Genomic DNA, 18,956 nt, shown 5'->3' with positions numbered 1-18,956 from the left:
AATATGCAAAGCTGGTCACTTACTCTCCCCATATGCAGTGGCCTTGGGCTGTTGGAGGCCCACATGGCCCACCCAGAGACAGAGGGAGAGGGCTTCACCAGAAGCAATCAGAGACCACCCAACCCGGACCCTGAAGGCTATAGACTCTTCAGATCCTGGAAGGAAAAATGCATGACTTTAATGACCACACACCAGATCTGCCCCCAGGGTCTCTGTACCAGCAAGCACCTGAGAAATGAGGCTTTCTGCACTGGCCACACGAGGAAGACATCTCTAGGCTATAGATGTCCATCTTATGGTTTGTTTCATTCTTTTCAAAAGGAGACATTAGCCCAGCTGGCAAGTTTTCTGGACTGGAAATTGTCAAACACTTGCTGGGACCATGTACAATTGAGTATGTCTTTGTGTGGCATAGAACAAAACCAGCTTGGCTCCCTGCAGGAGGGGTCAATAGAGCCATCCCTCCAGGGAAGTTATATCATGACCCTAGAGAAATCTGACATCTGGGAACCCAACCAATTAAAACACAGCTGATCAGGAGGTCACAGGCCATTCCTGTCATCTCTACATCTTGATTATCTTAAGAGCTAAGAGATATTTTACCATAAGCATGGGTCACAATTTTATAAGTAACTACATTTGTACCCAACACAGAAAACCTCTTGATCCAGGAAGATCAGACAGAACATGTGCATTAAGGTCCCTGAGAACAGAAGAGAAACGTTCTAGGGAACATATTGGCCACTTCTGTGAACTTTCCCTAAAGCCCCTCTCCTCTCATGGGTCATGAGGGGAAAATCCAGAGTTCTGGGACAGAACCAAGCCAGTCGTTAAGATGAGTGGTTGAGTTGGGATGCCCATATAGGGAGTAGAGTATTTCTTGAGACAATGGCAAGAAGAGTCTGAAAAGCAGATGGCCACAACAGCCAACAGGCAGACTATTTAAGGTACAGAAAGATTGATTTGGACTGTCTCTTCATCGGCTCCAGGATTTCCCAAAGATCAAGCAGTCCTTTAATCAGTTAAATAAGGCCACTTGGTGGGGCCATGCACAGGAGCTCTGGTAGAACATTTTCACTCCCCTCTGGGTAGACGCTTATAACAAGGCCATTCCTCTCTCACCCTTGGCCGCCTCCTCAGATACCTTAGAAGGATGAGGGATGAAGAAACTAACAGGATAAATGGAAACATTCAATGGCCTTCATTTCAACCTCATTTATCTGAATAGTCATGTGTGCATGGAGCCAGGAAGCAGGGGAGAGGGAGCCAAGACTGGAGACCCACACCTCCCCTCCCAGTCCCAAGGGAAACATCTCAGAGGACAGGGAGTCTTCACCAAATATAATCCCAATTTTTAGCACCCTTTCCTTCCTTCAGATGTCCCTCGTGTCCTGAGTTACCCAAGGAGCCAATACGTTGTCCTCAGCAACAGACTCCAACAGCCTTTTCCTTGACACCCCCACTTGATGTAAACATGGGTGTCTCAAACATGGTACACACCCCCAAACATGCTGCCCCTCCCTTCTCCTCCATCTATGTGCCCTGAAGCACCAGAGTCCTAGTTTCTCAGATAAAACATCTAAGAATTATTTTTTGATTCCTGTCATTTTCTCACATCCTAAATCCCACCCTTAAGCAAATCCTATTAGCTCCACCTGCAAAACATAACCAAAGCCATCCTGCTCCCTATCCCCACCCTTACCAAGAATCCCCAACTACAACATCTCTCACCCAGATTATCAGAATAGCATTATACTTGGTCTCCCCACCTGGACTCACACCCCTCTTCTCCATCTCCTCATGGCAGAGTGGTCTTTAAGAAACACAAATCAGACCATACTCCTCTCCTCCTTAGGCCTCATTCATAGAAATTCTGGATCCAAGGGAGCTGGTAACTAAAACAATAAACATGATGATGATAAATGATGCAGACTCTGGAGGCAACTTTCAGCACGGCAGCAATATCCCCCAAAGATTCCCCAGTGAGCCTTCCGGGCATAGACATGCCTATGGAGCTCTAGACCCTCATGTCTAAGTGCTTGCTCAGTGTCTTCACTTGGATGTCTCAAGGTGATCTCAAACTCAACACAGCACACACCAGACACTGAACTCATCACCTCAACCCTTACCCCTCCCACCACGAGCATGACGCCTAAAGTTTCCCTCCTCAGTGAATGGCACCACCATCCACCAACTGCATAAGCCACATCCTAGGCATGATCCTTAGTATCTCCCTCTTCTCTCCTAGGCTCAACTCAGCACCAATTCCTGTCTGTTTCAGCTGCCAAGTACCCGTCAAATCAACTCACTGCTCACTATTGCCACACACACCTCACTGATCTACGAGAGCATAGCTTTCACTTAATTGGTCTTCTCTGATCCAGCGTGGTCTCCTGGCCCACCTATTCCCAGAGTGTAGGCATCTCAACAAGTAAACAAGTACCCCTTCCCCCATTCACAGGGAATTCCAGTTCTGGTTCTGGGCTACATGTTCTCAGTGAAGCGTCTTCTCTTTCTCCTAATATATATATATATATATATATATATATATATATATATATACCCTTCGATGTGATTGTTTGATTAGTGAGTGTTTCCTCACCAAAGTGTGAGCTCCAAGATGGTGGAACCAACCCCAATTTTCCCTACCCTTGTACCCAATGGTACCAGAGACCAATTTTTTAATGAATGTCTCTTCACTGGCAACATATTTTCATAAAGAATCAAAATCCGAAACCAAGAACTCATGCTGATCTTGGAGCACTAGCAACTTGACAGAGTAGATATTTTGGTGCAGGTATGCCCTCCCCAAAGAAGAGCTTTGGGCCCTGACATCAATAGCATCTGACAAAATTCCCTGCTAGACTTAAGCAGGTGACCAGAATCAATGAAAACAGTAGTGATAATAACTATTGCTGGTACTACTCTGGAGCTTTTGAGTTCCCAAGGCATTTTACATACATTCCTGAATGCTGCAAAGATGTCTGTGGGAATTCACAGCCACCAAGCCCAGCTGACATAGATCTCCTCCCTAATCTATTTGTAATCTTGGTTGGACAAAGAATAGAAATGACTCATGGAATGCACTGAGCTCACATAGGTTCAAGACGCAGTCTCAGACAAGCAGAGTGCACTGTAAGAGTTGTATGGTTCAGCAGAAGACGACACTACCCCCCAGAGATGAATGAGAACTGGTCCAGAGAATGGCAAGCCCTTTTCCTTCCCACACCCCTGCCCACCTCTCCATGGTCCTGAGTCCTGTATCATCCCAGATGCCACTGTCAGGACCCTCCTTCCATCGTTGCTTGAGACCTGATTGCCGTCCCCTTATGAAGTAGCCCCAGAGAGAACACACATCTTGGAGGCACGTGCCTCAGATCTGGGAGGAAGCACCGCCAGTGAGGCAACGGATTGGTAAGCAGCATATAAACTGCTGCTGTGTGTTGAGAGATGCGTGCTGTATCCGCAACACCCAACATGGCCGCCTGAACAGGAGGCCCAGGAATTGAGGCCTAAACCCTCAGCAAAGTCAGGAGAAGGGATCCTGTTCCCCCGAAAATCAGCCCCTGCCCACAAGAGAGCTACCTATCTTCCTTACGCTGAATTGTGCCTTGCATGCCTGATTTTGACCTTAGAGGGCTATAGATTAGCCCTGCTCAATGTCTTGTTAATCCAAACTGCTTCTGCTCTTCTTGTCCTTTTATATGAGCTGTTTTGTTTTGCTTCCTTTTGCTTCCTCAGGGAGACGGTCTTGGTTTCATGTAGCAGATGCTCCAGGGTTTCATAGGAAATAGTCTTATGCACACACACGTACATCTGCACGGGTGCACACACGCACACTTTCTATAGCTAGGGAATATAGCCTTGCAAAATAACCAAGATGCTGCTCCACTTAGAATAAGGTTGAAAGTAACAAAGAGAGAAAGAAAGACAGGGCAAGGAAAGTCTTTGGCAGCAACTTCCACGGTGCTCCTCCAGACACCTGATCAATGGTTCTTAATCCCCAGTGTGTCTCCAACTTGCTTAGAGAGCTGGTTAAAAATTTAGATTCCTGGCTTCTACCCCAGGAAGTCTGATTTGGAAGGTCTCATGTGTGGCTATAAATCCAATTTTTAGCCAGTGGCTTGCTTGATTCAGAAGCTGTTGGCCCAAGGAGCAAACTGGGATCCGACCCTGAGCGTGCCGTTCTGCAACTCAGCACCTTCTGTCACGCTCTGAGAAGATTAAAACCCTCAGCCCAAACCAGGGTGCTCTGGGCCCAACTCCCCAGGTGCAACTCAGGTTCCATTCAGAGGGTCCAGCACCGTCACAACACACTCGAGCCCACTCCTCCTGACCCCATAGCATAGCTCGCCCAGAAGTCCTCGCCCCTTCCAGGAGTCCTCCCCACCCCCTCAGACCACTGTGAAATCTGCTCAGCCACGTCCCTGACTTCCTGAGCCTTCTCTTGCCTCTTGCGCTGCCATGTCTCCTCCGTGGCTGCCCTAGCACTGCCATTTCTCACACCAGCACTGCGGCTTGTTCAGGGCAGACCCCCACCCAAGTGGAACCAATCCCAGTCCTGCCCTAGGGACTCTGACCCTCGGGCTGGGAGGAGGGCGCTGGTCGTCTCTCTGGATGGCTAGAGCTCCACCTGTGAAGTGTGGGGCTTCCCAAAGACGTGTTTCCGAAAGCGTGACTGAGAGACAGGAAAAGGGGGTAGGAGAAGCGGTGACAGAGATGGGGACAGCTAGACTCTCCTCCTTCCACGCCTCCGCTTCCTGCACCCCTTCCCTGCGGCCGGCTCATTCCAGTCTTCGTGGCTCCATCCTGCGTCCTGCATCAGCTTCCCCAGGGCCGCCGGAACAAGGTACCACCGTCTCAGTGACTTAAACAACAGAAATACACTTATTTTCTCACTAGGACCCCAAGATCCAGAGGCTGGCGGTGTTGCTTCCTTCTGACTCCTCCTCCTGGGCCGCAGATGGCCACCTTCTCCCTGTGCCCTCGCATGGTCTTCCCTATCCACATCCATGTCTGGATCTGCCCTTCAGTATGACTCTAGCCATACTGGAGCAGAGCCCACTCGGATGACTCCGCTTCAAGTTAATCCCCTCTATAAAAACCCTGTCTGCAAACACAGTCACATTCTGGGGCACTGGGGGATTAGAACTTCAACATATGCTTTTATGGGCACAGCTCAGCCCATAAAACAGCTCATTCTTGTCACAATAAATTGCTTTGTTTGGCCGAAAGGTCTCCTGTAAACCATGAGCGTCCTCACCTTCTCTGTGTCCTAGGCAGGTCACCAGGCAGGATGGTGTGGGGATTGCTGATTTGATGTGTTTTTTGCCTCCCAGGAGCCTGGGAATATCTCATCTGCTGGGCCCCCAACCCACCCTCTGTGGCACCTGCAGCACATGAGTGGGCATCACACGCTCATCCCACTGACTCGGGCCTTTCGGGGAAGGCAGCCCCTTGAGAAACCCTTGCAGAGATCTATTAAAAAAAAAAAAATTAACCTTTGTGCCTGGCCTTATTCCTGGTGGTGTTCAGCCAAAAAAAGAAAGTACTGTTACAAATTATTACTTAGATATTTGAAGTTTTTATTGGAGTTCTAGGAAGCCAAGGATTTCTGACTAGTGTATGAATCACAGGAAGAAACCTTGATTATTTTTTACCCAGAAACTGGCAGTATTTGACGACGGATAAATGTAATAGATCACGGGGTGTAACTTCCGTGGATGCTGTTTCAGTGTTCTCCAAAGTGTCCTTGCCAGAGATGGGAATTGGTGGGGAAGACAGCCCCTGCCCTGTCTCTTCTGTCTGTCCTGAGCCTGCACGGACTGCTTCCAGCAGTCCCGAGCCCTGGTTCCCCAAGTATATGCATACCTTACTCACAGTAATTAAGGGCCCCCCTTTTTTGTTCAGTCATATCAGTTAAAAAGCCTAACAGTGCCAAGCCTGGGGGGGGGGGAGGAAGTGGGTGCTCACACACCTTCTGGCGGAATCATAAGGTAGGCGCGGTCTGGAAAAGTACCGTGGTTACATCCAGCAAAGCTGAAGACGTGCACGTGCATAGACGCCCAAAGAGACATTTAAAATGATAGTTGTTGCATATTACACGCACATTGGAAAATAGGGAATAATTTAAATTTCATCAATAAAATACTAAAAAAATTCAATAAGCTGACCAGAATTAATGTATCAACTAGATGAATCTTAAACTCATGATGTTGAATAAAAAAATAAATGCCGACACAATATGGATACTATGCAAAAAAAGCATTGTAACACAGCCACCCTGGACCTGTTGTCCTGAGAAAGACTCGCTTGCATCTGGGATCTCGGATTTCCAGAGGGTTCCCAGCATTCCCTGAAGGACAACAAAGGCTCAGTATGACCAAACTATGTGAGCGCACAATGCAGTCTGTGCTGGAACCGGTTTCCTTCGGGGAGTCTGGAGTCTGCGTACCATGCCAGGCAGGGGTAGTGACGTGAGCCCCCCCAACAATGAAGACCCTGGGTCCCAAGCTTCTGATGCGCTCCTGGCAGGCAACTTTTCCCATGTGGAGGAACCTAGCATGTTCTGTGTGACTTCTGGGGGAAGACTGGTGCAAGCCTGTGCCCCTGGCTTCACCCCCTGTGCTGACTTTGCTCTGCATCCCCGCCTGGAACAATTCACAGCCGTGAGCCTGACCACCTGCCAAATCCTTGGCGAAGCACTGAAACTTGCGTGGTCTGGGTACCCTCAAAGTGAACACAAACAAAATGATATCATTTGTTTTAAGTTTAAGAGCATGCAAAACAAGACTATTCATTGTTTATGAAGACACATGTACAATATGAAGATATAAAAATATTCCCAGGACGTGTGCCTGGCTGGCTCAGTTGGAAGAACAAGAGACTCTTGATCTTGGTGTTGTGAGTTCAAGCACCAAAGCCCTACACTGGGTGTAGAAATGCCTTAAAAAATTAAATTAAATTTAAAAATAAATTTTAAACATGCCCAGGAGTAACAAGGATATTAGGAATATCCACAAAATTCATGTGCAACACTTTATGTCTTTAGAAAAGGAGGAAGAGAACATGGTGAAATACTAAGATTTGACCTAGCTGAGTCAGTTTGTGATGGTTTCCTATATTGTCTGTATTTTTCTATGTGCTCCTACACCCGCAAAGTGAATTGCAAAGGAATGAACTACATCGAAACAACATTGCAAAGGGGTAAACTATAAGGAAGACCCTGCGGAGGTGGTAACAGGTGAGGATTTCAACTAGAGGTCACCTTCCCCTGACTGCGGATGGTGGCTCTCTCCTACCAGATGGCAAACAGCCCAGGGACAGGAAGCTCAGAGGCTCAAATTCCAGGAGCTGGCCACCTAAGTCTGATGTCCACTTCTCTCTCCAGTAGAGATTTTATTGCGGGGGAAGGGGCACACCTTTTGTAGCTAAGGAATGTTGGAGGCAAATGACAGGAAGAGTGGAAAAAGTCCAAGGCAGCCAGCAAGGAGATCCAGGTGGAGGGAAGCCGTCCATCCTTCACTTCATTAGGTGTAGCCCGTCGTCATTTCATGAATTACAATGGCCGTGAGCACCCTTCCCGTGAGATGGTGGTTCTCTTGTTCCATGAAAGGATTCCCTGGGTGGGTTGATAGGGCCTGGAGATGGGGTTGGGGACAACTGCGATGGTGATCATAATGGTATATCACTGTCTCAACATCTTGCTCATGGACGAGAACAAATTTATTACATGCCTACAAGGTTCTGTGCCTGGAAATGCAGAGAAGCTACACCATCTTCTCTCTCTTCAAAGAGTTCACAGTCCAGCAGAGGCACCATAGGCGGACAGACTCGAAGGTCCCAGAGTCTGTGTATGGGACAGCTAGCAGTGATGACCCCCCATCCCTCTCGGTCACTCAGCTCCCCACTGAGCTCCTCACTCCTGGGTTACCATGTGGCCTCAACAAGCATACACTGAATTGGACAAACACATAGCATCCTGTCCATAAGGCACCAAGTAAGTCTTTTATTGGTCGAGTATTTTTCCCAAAGCCACGCAAATGGTTATTTCCCACTTGTCTGCAAAGGACATGCTCCCAAGGAAGTTACCATAGCCCGACTCCCAACCATCCTGCAAGTTTATTGCAACGGGAGCCTGGGTCCTGGTGCGGGTCACTGTGGCGCCCATGCTAATGCACAGCTATGCTCTCCTGCTGGGGGCAGCAATACTGACCAAGGGGCTCAGGGATGCATCGGTCACGGCCTTCACACCAAGGCCATGCTTCCCCAAGGATGCTCTCAGCCGCTGCCTGTCCACTCCTGACAAAACAGGGACTCCTCCAATGAGCAGCCTTAGTTAGGGAATACCTCATCCGCCTGGTCAAAGCCTTCTCCCGCCCGCATGGTGGTGTGGAGCTTTCCTGCTCAGCCGTTTTTCCCCCTCTCTGCTCACTGGCATCAGGCCTGCCCCGCAGTCTGAAGGCCGACACCCTCCTCATGTGCTCCGCTGGTCTCCTTCACGGGAATCGTCCTGATAACCTCTCACATGTCTAATCCCACCTAGAGTCTGCTGCTCAGGGACCCACAGTAGCACGGTTGTGCTTCCAGCACTAACACAGGACAAAAATACAAAGAAGCTAGTTACTGTTCGGTGAATATAAATAATATACCGAGGAAAAAATAATGAAGGTGAAAGAAGATCTCTACAAGGAAAATATAAATGATTCACTGATTATAATGAAGAAACACTTGAGTCTAAATATCGCATGTGATCAGTGCATTGTTTGTAAATTTAATACTTCTCAACATTTCTAACTTCACGAATGATTAGAAGCCAGTAAGATATTGTGCTCAGAACTAGCAAACTATAGACACGATTTACAAGTTAACTTCTGCTTCATTAACTTAGTCACTCTGGATGCACGGGGGTCCCAACCTCAGCGGCAGTTAAGGACTACCCTAAGAAACAGACAGGCCAAATCTTTGTGAACCTAGTGGCATTATTTGGGAGCTAAACTTCTTTGTATTTGCAATTATCAGCGTATGGATTCCTAGTTTTCATTCTGATAGTCCTATGTATTAACTCTGTAACCTCCGAACAGTTGTTGAAGACAAGCAAACTAGACCAGTCCATAGTCAATGATGCTTGATGTAACTGGAGGGTAGGAGTTCCACCTGCTCCCTAGAAAATCCCAAGGGAAGAACCAGCAGCAACAGGCCACTGCCTGCAGTCCAGCAAACCAGTGATGTGACTCTGAGTCCGTCCTAGCCCAGTTTACCAGCTGTGCACTGTACTAAGACACAGCATTGAATATGTGTGTTCTATAGTCTTAAATACATTGTCCAGCACATTTATTTCAATCTAGGATTGTTCTCATCTTCCTTAAGAAAGAAATACCCAAATATCTATTAGTACCCAAATATCTATTGAGCATTTGATATACATTGACTAACTTTTAAAATTCTTGTAGCAACCCCAGGAGGCAACAACTATTACTATTGCCATTCTCCGATGAGAAAACAGAGACTCCGAGAAGTCACGTAACTTGTCCAAGGTCACATAGCAAAACTGTCCAGGACAGGGTGTGAAACAAAGCAGTCAAACGAGAGTATCTTAACAACTCTTCTGTATTGCAACTTTATTTTTTTTAAAGCAATAACTTAAAGTGCACTGTTAAAATTTAATTTCATAATTCAAACCGAAGGAAAAAACCATTTGGGGTATAATTCTAATCTGAATGATGTCATCATGGAAAAAAAAGAGCTGCCAACACATGCCTTTTTAAAGAAGTCAATGCCTTTGCAATAATGTTCTCTTCCTTTGACAAAGATATTTTTTTCTATAAGCAGACAGCCTGCTGCTCAAAATTTATTGAAAACATGTTTATGTTCTGCTCAAATCCTTCTTCCGAATCCAAATGTGAAAATATTTTTCTTGTCCTGCAAGATCACCAGACTGATGACCAAGCTTGTAGTCAGGAAGGAGTTGTCAAGAAGTGACATTTAGAAAGCTTATAAAAGCTACCAATCTGTACAATTCAAAGTACAATATGTAAAATGTGATAAAGACAGTCATCAATGAACTCCTTATATCTCAAATTTTAATTGGAGGGGTAGTAATATTTTTAAGCATTTAAGGGTTTTTCTTATTTAAATTACTTGGAAATACAACCATTAGCATGGCATATTCGTTCACCATGCCTAAGGGTCCTGAGCGCTCCCTCCTTCATAGCACGAGACAGAGGGAAACAGAGGAATGCTTCTCTCAGAAAGCTCTAGCTTCAACTGACCTTGGATTTCAATTTTTTTAAAGTCATCAGGCCTCTGAGAATCATGCACAACAGATAGCACATGTATGGCATCAACTCAAACATCTCCATATCTTGTCCACATACTCTCAGTCCAACGACTGATCTGGACTCTATGAGTAGAGTACTGGCAGGTCTTTTAGGTTCTAGGAAAATCCTGAGAGCTTAAAATAGGTAACAGGTGTCAAGTGCCTACCAGGAAGCCCAGAAAAGAGAGTGATGCTCAACATCATTGGTCATCAGGGAAATACAAATCAAAACTACAATGAGATATCACCTCATACCTGTCAAAATGTCAACACCACAAGAAACAACAGGTGTTCGTGAGGATGTAGAGAGAGGGGAACCCTCTCACGCTGTCGGTGGGAATGCCAGCTGGTGCAGCCACTATGGAAAACAGTATAGAGGTTCCTCAGAAAGTTAAAAATAGAGATACCTTACAATCCAGCAATTGAATTTCTACGTATTTATTGAAAGGATACAGAAATAGTGATTCAAAGGGGCACACGCACCCCAATGTTTATAAGCAGCACTATCAACAATAACCAAATTATGGAAACACAGACACAGCCCAAGCGTCCCTCAAATGATGAATGGATAAAGAAGATACATGTGTACACACACACACACACAATGGTATGTATATGGTATATACAGACACAATGGACTATTACTCAGCCATATAAAAGAATGAAATCTTGTCATTTGTAATGACACAGATGGAGCTATAAGGTATTATGGTAAGTGAAATAAGTCAGAAAAAGACAAATGCCATATGATTTCACTCACAAGTAGAATTTAATAAATGAAACAAATGAGAAAACAGTAAAAGAGAGAGAGAGAGAGGCAAACCAAGAAACAGACTCTTAACCTTAGCGAGTACACGGATGTCACCAGAGAGGAGGGGGAGGGGAGCGGGTGAACAGGCGGTGGGGTGAAGGAGCGCACCCGTCACAATGAGCACCAAGTGTTGTGTGGAAGTGTCGAATCACAGTAGTGTACACCTGCGCATTAACCAATATTACACCATATATTAACTAACTGGAATACCAAAGACTTGGGGCCTGCCGACTAGAACGCGGATTGGAACCGTAATGTGCAAGATGGGAATGGCTCAGTGAAGGGCTGTTCTTGTTTCTTATTTCTGAGTGAACTGGTATTTCACATTTTTCACATCTATGAGAGAAAGAGTGTCCATTGGTAGTTATTTTGTTCTCAGTATTTTACAAGAGGAGTACCTTGGTGAGTAAATTTATGGCTTCCTCAAAATTATAGCTTCAAGTGAAAAGAAGGGCCATCTGGACCCCAATGTTCATAACAGCAATGGCCACAGTCACCAAACTGTGGAATGAACCAATTTCCTTCAACAGATGAATGGATAATGAAGATGTGGTCCATATATACAATGGAGTATGATGCCTCCACCAGAAAGGACGAATACCCAACTTTTGTAGCAACATGGACAGGACTGGAGGAGATTATGCTGAGTGAAATAAGTCAAGTAGAGAAAGTCAATTATCACATAGTTTCACTTGTGGAGTATAAGGAATAACACAGAGGACATGTGGAGATGGAGAGGAGAAGGGAGTTGGAGGAACGAACCATGAGAGGGGGAGACGAACCATGAGAGACTGTGAACTCTGAGAAATAGACTGAGGGTTTTGGAGGGGCGGGGGATGAGAGATTGGGAGAGCCTGGTGGTGGGTATTATTGAGGGCACAGATTGCATGGAGCACTGGGTGTGGTACATGATCAATGAATTCTAGAACACTGAAAAGAAATTTTTAAAATAAATGAAAATTTTTTAAAAACACCAACTAAAAATAAAAAATAAAAAAATAAAAGCGAAGATGTGAATTTGATAGGAGAAACAAAGATTCAACAGAGCTGGTGAAGGGAGCGGCTACTGGGCCAAGGCTCCAAGATGTTTCTGATGACCCTGGACAGGGACTATGTGCCATTTTCTGAGGAACATGCTCAGTATTCAGTACTCACAGTGGAGATAGATGGTAAAGAGAATCACTCAGTCTTTTGCTGAAAGAATCATAAGTACAAACATACTGTTCTTTATGGTTGAAGAAACCCAAGTCCAGAGACATTTAAAAGAAAATGGTTCTAGGTCTTGCAGCCATTCAGAAAGGAACATGCAAGTCTCATGACCTCCATCCAAGGCTTCTCTATTGGACACCATTAGTGACTTTATTAGAAGTTCCTGGGCGGGTTGGGGATAGAAATCCTACACTGCCATATTATCCCAAACTAAACGTATTTTTTTTTATTAATTCTAAATGTGTCCAGTTGGAAGAAGGAATGGAAGAAGGTTATGATTTTAGCTCCAAAATTATTTGTGTAAAACAGAATTATTCTGTTGCTAAGCTCAGGTGTATTTCACCACATATGAATTCAAAGTAGAACAATTTAAGCATGTTCATTTCATAGGCAAACTTTATGTGAGGTATTAAAGTGTAGTCCAAAGGTAGCATTCAAAATATAGTGTCAGGAAAAAGCATAAAAGACTTTGAAGTGAGCAAATATGACTGCTCCCAGGTGATCTCTGCCTGAGCAATTACACAGCTATGTCCGTGGCAGAAGAGTGACAGTAATGCTAGTGATTTTTGCCCACACGAAGCAAGCTGTGTCTGGTGGAGATTCACTTGATTACCGCCAGGTGATTACTTACCAGTTATAATATCATACTGATTTCCTCCTTGATTAAAGAGTGAAATAAATTCTTTGATGTGTGTTAATTTTATGTTTATGAGAATGGTTATTCTACCATTTCCTAAAATTATTGTTTAAGAACACATACAACAGACAATGGCCAGTTGTCATCCAAAAGCCTTGAATCCAAGTCTTACATCCAACTAATAAATGAAAATTTCCCCCCGAGAACCTCTAGAGCCTAAAGCTAATTCAGGTACAGGCGTGCTCACCACCCAAGCAATGATCGCAGCCTTGCACAGAAGCAGGGCAGGGGGCGATGGGCAGCATGGGTATTTCTGCAATGGCATAGTTTTAACATTCTAATTTGGGGCAATCTGGAATTGAAACATAACACCGTACAACATCAAGGAAGACCTGGGCAAAGGGAAGTGGCCCATGGGCCCCGCTGTCTGGCACCAGGCAAACCCAAGACCCTCAACTGGGCACTTCCTGTTTTCTCCCCATTATTGCCTCCATGCACAGCACGACATGCCATCTTCACCACTAAGAGATATCTACTGCCCATGAAATGGTTACAAAACTGGCAAACATAGAGTTGTGAGGTATTCGTAACTGTTGAAACTACAAGGTGCTTTTTTCCTCCATTTGTTAGAGTACTCTCAAATAAAACACATCTGCTTAGTAATCTCAAATAAAACAAAAACGCAAGGTTCAAAGGAACCTCACAAATCTAACTACTCACAATTAATTCTTTGGTTATATATAAATGGCCATGGTCATGCCTGTTTTACTTGTTTTTTAAATCTGTCTTAAACAAACATCTGCTGTAAACCAGGCTTAATCTGATTTCGTTACAGTGCACAGAGAAATTATTTCGGAGGACTAGTTTAAAATGCACTTCTGTATCGAAGCTCCACAAAACAGTTACCAACGTGAAGTTCATGTTAGAGAATATTTTCCGTGGAAATCGGAAAGTTAAGCTGCAGTAATGAACTGCAGAGGATGGAAGTAATATCGCTCGCTACCGACCGACCGACATTTCCAAGCAGCGCCGCATCACCCGGGGAGGCAGCTGCAATCCCTCTTTCATCCGTTGTTTAAAGGTTGTAAATGTCACTCATTCCAGCGGAGGCAACAGGAAGGCGGCAGCAGAAGTTCCCTGAGAGCTGGCCTAGATAATGACTGTCTCAAACCGTGTTTATACACACTGTCAGCTCTGTGTTTAAATAATTAGAGAGTCATTTTGACCTCTCTTGGAATCGTACTGCTAAGTTTTATTTGGAATATGAAAAGGCTTTCTAGTTTCACCTTAGTCTCTTTAAATGTGACTTGACACACTAAGCAGGAGGGATCAAGTCTGACAGCAAATTGCCTATTTGAATCTCAAGGAGGCAGGATGCTCTCAGAAACATATCTCAAGGACACAGCTTCTGAGACCTTGACTCTCGGGTTTCTGAGTTGGGATGCTTAGGATTATTGAAAAGAACCCCAAGATGACCCTATCCCAAAATACCTTCAACCCCCCTATTAGAGGTCTGAACCTCAGAGCCATCAGAAAAGGCTAACCTACCAAAGTAATTTTTCCTAGACAAGTGGGGGCCCAAAATGGACAGGGTCCCACATGGATCTTCCATGTGCACCATTTCCTAGCTCATACATGGCAGACATGAACGTCTCTACTGAACCTCTTCGGCCAAGATCATGACTTCCCCAGCACAGGATCACCTCTAACGCCGGTTGAGCAGGGGTGTAAAGGACCCTGGCTACGTTAGTCACTTCAGGACAACTTCGAAGGGCCATTTTTGCTTCAGAGCTCTCGTGGGGTTGGCCAAGACCATCCTCAGGGTACATCTCAGCCCAATCCTGCTTCCTCCCTTACCCTTCCAAGAGCTGTTGATACAAGGGGCTTCCTTAATACCTGTCCTGATGCTAAACTCAGTCTCACAGTCTGCTTCTGGAGCATCCAACCAGCAGGAGGAGCGGGTGACGTGGGCGCACACCTGCTCACGCCTCAACCTTGGGACATGGGGGAACTGCCCTGAATAAGAGCCAGGCAAAACTCGTATTTCTTACAGATCCCCACTTGTTATCACTCTAGGGGTGATGTGGAACAACTTTCCACCCAGCACAGGATCTGGCACACAAAGATATTCTTTTGGGCAGAAAATATCTTGGCATCACTGCTCCAGTTTCTTCCTGATAGTGGAGCTGGGCTGGGAGCGATCTCTCTTAGCCCTTATGGCCCTGAAATAGGACCACCGCTATGGTGGCTGGCAACAGGCTCTCTTAGATCCTCTACTACATATCCTTAATGTGGCAACTTGGGCAGATTCTTCAAATTTCTTTTTCATTCTTTATAAAACAGTGATGTGGAGGGAAAAAGTTATCTTTAATTCCAACATTAGTTAATCACATAAGGGAAAAAACCAATTTCTCCTTAGTTAAAGACCACAAAAGGTTGTCAGTCTCCAAAGCCATGGTATTCATTGAGTAACACTAAGAGATGGTCGCCATGGGTTTCCTCTACCTCAAATGCAAACAGCCATGGTCAAAAACACATCCATTTAAGAAAAAAACATATGGTGAGTAAAGGTTCATGCATCATGTGACACACATGGATTCTGTATGTCTGTAGATCTGTTAGTCGTGGTTGGTAAAAAACAAATGGTAAACACCCATGATATTATATGTTGAGTTATTTATGATGCATAATAAGAAAGGCTTTATAATCCCATCAATATTAGGGCTGTAAGAAATGGATCACTATAGATACTATTCCTTCATATTTTTTAAATTACACAAATCTCATAAGACAGTATTAACAGCATCAAACAAAAGAGTTTCAGCTGGGGCGCCTGGGTGGCTCAGTGGGTTAAGCCTCTGCCTTTGGCTCAGGTCATGATCTCAGGGTCCTGGGATCGAGCCCCACATCAGGCTCTCTGCTCAGCAGAGATCCTGCTTCTCCCTCTCTCTCTCTGCCTGCCTCTCTGCCTACTTGTGATCTATCTCTGTCAAATAAATAAAAATCTTTAAAAAAAAAATAGGGAAGTGCAAACTGAGGGTTTTGGAGGGGAAGGGGTGGGGGAATGGGTGAGCCTGGTGGTGGGTATTAAGGAGGGCACGTACTGCATAGAGTACGGAGTGTGGTGCATAAACAATGAATCTTGGAACACTGAAAAAATAAAATTAAACCTAAAAAAAAAAGAATAGGGGAGTGCTAACACTTGAATATATCAATCTGTCGATGCCACAGATGTCTCATGTCCTACTTTCAAAGTCCCAAGAGAAACAAAGCACCTATCCTGTCCTCAGTGACACTCAACATCCAGAGAACTATGGCAACTCCATAATGACCCCAATTCAAAAAATACTTACTGAACATAGGCACAGGGAAGACATAGGAGTGCTACCTGATGGGAATCAGTCTACATGGAAACTTAAAGCAAGGGAAGGACGTCTCTCTCCACCTTAAAAGGGATCACATTATATCTCTTCAGGAAAAATTTCAAAAGTTTTGTGAAGCAGAAATGATTTAGCAAGGTGTTTATAGGATGAGTTCTATTTCAATGGGCAGAGATGGGGGAAGCAATTTAGGAAGAAAACTTGGATTAAACACAGTAAAGATGAAAGCAAGCTCAGGGAAGCCCGTCCTTCTGGAAGGACAGTGGGCTGGGAGTCAGGGATTGGACATGAAAGCTGGTTTAGAATCACGCTGGAGAAGGATGGGTCTTGCCCAGTAGGATTTTGAACCACAGAAGGCGCAGGAGAAGTAAAGGGTTCTGCTCAATAAGCTGACATGATTCCTTGAGATTGTAAGAAGGAAGAAGTAACTGGAATGGGCCTAGCCTGGGAGACAGAAACCAAAAAAGCCAAAAAGGCAAGGCTTAAATCAGAGATTATTAGGATGGTGGCTGGCACATGGTATAAAGTCAAGAAATAGTTGTTGGTAGGGTGGGCTGTGAAGTGGCAGTAGAAAGGGGGAGACGGATCCAAGAGAGAAGCAGAAAGGAAAATCTATAGGGCTCATCAATACATTGGATGAGGGGAACCCCACAAAATAATGCAGTCAGAGCTATTTTGACTTGGAGAGAGGTCAGCCTGCCCAAGCACCACATCGACCCTGAAACACCCGGTACTGACAGTGACGGAACGGGTCTAACTTTCATCAAGTAGCCACAGAAAAACTTTTCTAGAATCATTTTCTCTTCAACACCCTAAGCCGCAGCCTTCTGTTCTTGGTGTCATTTAGAAGCCGCTTTTCTTCCCCCTGGGGTTCCCAGAGACCACTTATATGCTATCTAGAAATGGTCACTTCACACAAAGACACATAAAAAATTTTGCCCAAAACATAACCTGGAAGTATGCTGGAGGCAGCTGGACTGTAATTATAACTTTAACTTACTAAAAAGAAACCTAATCTATGGTATAGCATGCTCTCCTGAGAAACCATGTGGCCGCGAGCAACACTGTGCAAGTCTGTCCCCACAGCATGAGTGTGCCCCACAGCCCTGGCCAAAGCCCGCCAGGTTGCCAGTAGCGTCCTCAGAAGTGACAAAAATAAAAATCACCCTGCTCTTCCAAATACCTGCTAGGAGAGCCATATCCAGAAAGAAATCGGGAGCACTCCAAAATTAGGACCTAGAATCAGAGGAGCTGGGTTTGTCCATAGTTTTCCAAGGAAAAGACTCAAAAATCTAAGGGACCACATATGTTATTTTTACTGGAGAAATGAGCAATTAGTGACCTATCAAGACTCATCAAGTCTGCGGTGTGCCAGTTTCTAAGATCACCCAGCAATGGCTCCCACACTCCCTATAGAATCCCTCCCCTTGAGCTGACTCATTATAAACTAAGAAGCCAGCAGTGCCTGTGATAGATATCATTCTTCTTGAGATCAGACAACCTTGGAAAGGGCCGAGGTGAAGGTCAGGCCCCAGGAAGGCCAAGGTCTAGAAATGCGGGGCTGCAGGGGTCACGGCGGCCAAGTCCCAGCTGGACTCCCCCTTCTGCCTGTGGGGGAGGTGTGCAAGACTGGCTGAAAGAGGAGAGGGGCAGCACGTCCCAGGACAGAAGTGGCATTCGCCACGAGCCTTGAGTTTGTACAACAGAGGAGGAGGGCAAGATCCTCCGGAGAGAGGGGACAGTGAGGGCCAGGGCACGCGGTCGGCCTCTTCAGGCGATGTAGGGTCCAGGGGGACGAGAGCAGAGAATGTGAGCGTGCAACTGCGTGTGCCCCTCAGTGGAGAGGACCATGAGGTCAGATGAGGGGGAGGCCCGGTGGCACAGTGAGCTGAAGTGACAAGGACAGGAATCAAATAATAAAATGCCTGCAGTCTGAGATGCCTCCGATTTGAACATAAACTCCCTCACAGAACAGCTTCTCAGGATTAACTTCCAGAAGTGAATCCCCTTCTACTCATCAGTTAAAATCCAGAGGAATGAAAGCAAAAAACGTCTAAGCCAAAGGAATTAGAGTCCAAAATCTACTGTCTCGGAAGTTTTACGAAGGACAAAAATGCGTCAATGAAACATTTAAGTTTAAAGAATATCTGTAATACTGACAATGCTCATTAAGTGTTATGAAACTAAATTTAAAACTAGACCAGTGGAACAGAGTAGAGAGCCCAGATATGGACCCTCAACTCTATGGTCAATTAATCTTCAACAAAACAGGAAAAAATATACAGTGGAATAAAGACAGTCTCTTCAATAAATGGTGCTGGGAAAACTGGACAGCTATCTGTAGAAGAATGAAACTCGACCATTCTCTTACACCGTACACAAAGACCAACTCAAAATGGATAAAAGACCTCAACGTGAGACAGGAATCCATCAGAATCCTAGAGGAGAACATAGGCAGGAATCTCTTCAATATCAGCCACAGCAACTTCTTTCAAGATATGTCTCCAAAGGCAAAGGAAACAAAAGCGAAAATAAACTTTTGGGACTTCATCAAAATCAAAAGCTTCTGCACAGCAAAGGAAACAGTCAAAAAAACAAAGA

Source organism: Mustela putorius, unplaced genomic scaffold (genome assembly GCF_011764305.1).
Source record: "Mustela putorius furo isolate JIRA1106 unplaced genomic scaffold, ASM1176430v1.1 tig00000107_pilon_pilon_pilon, whole genome shotgun sequence".
NCBI classification, from domain to species: Eukaryota; Metazoa; Chordata; class Mammalia; order Carnivora; family Mustelidae; genus Mustela; species Mustela putorius.
This window is presented reverse-complemented; position numbering follows the sequence as displayed.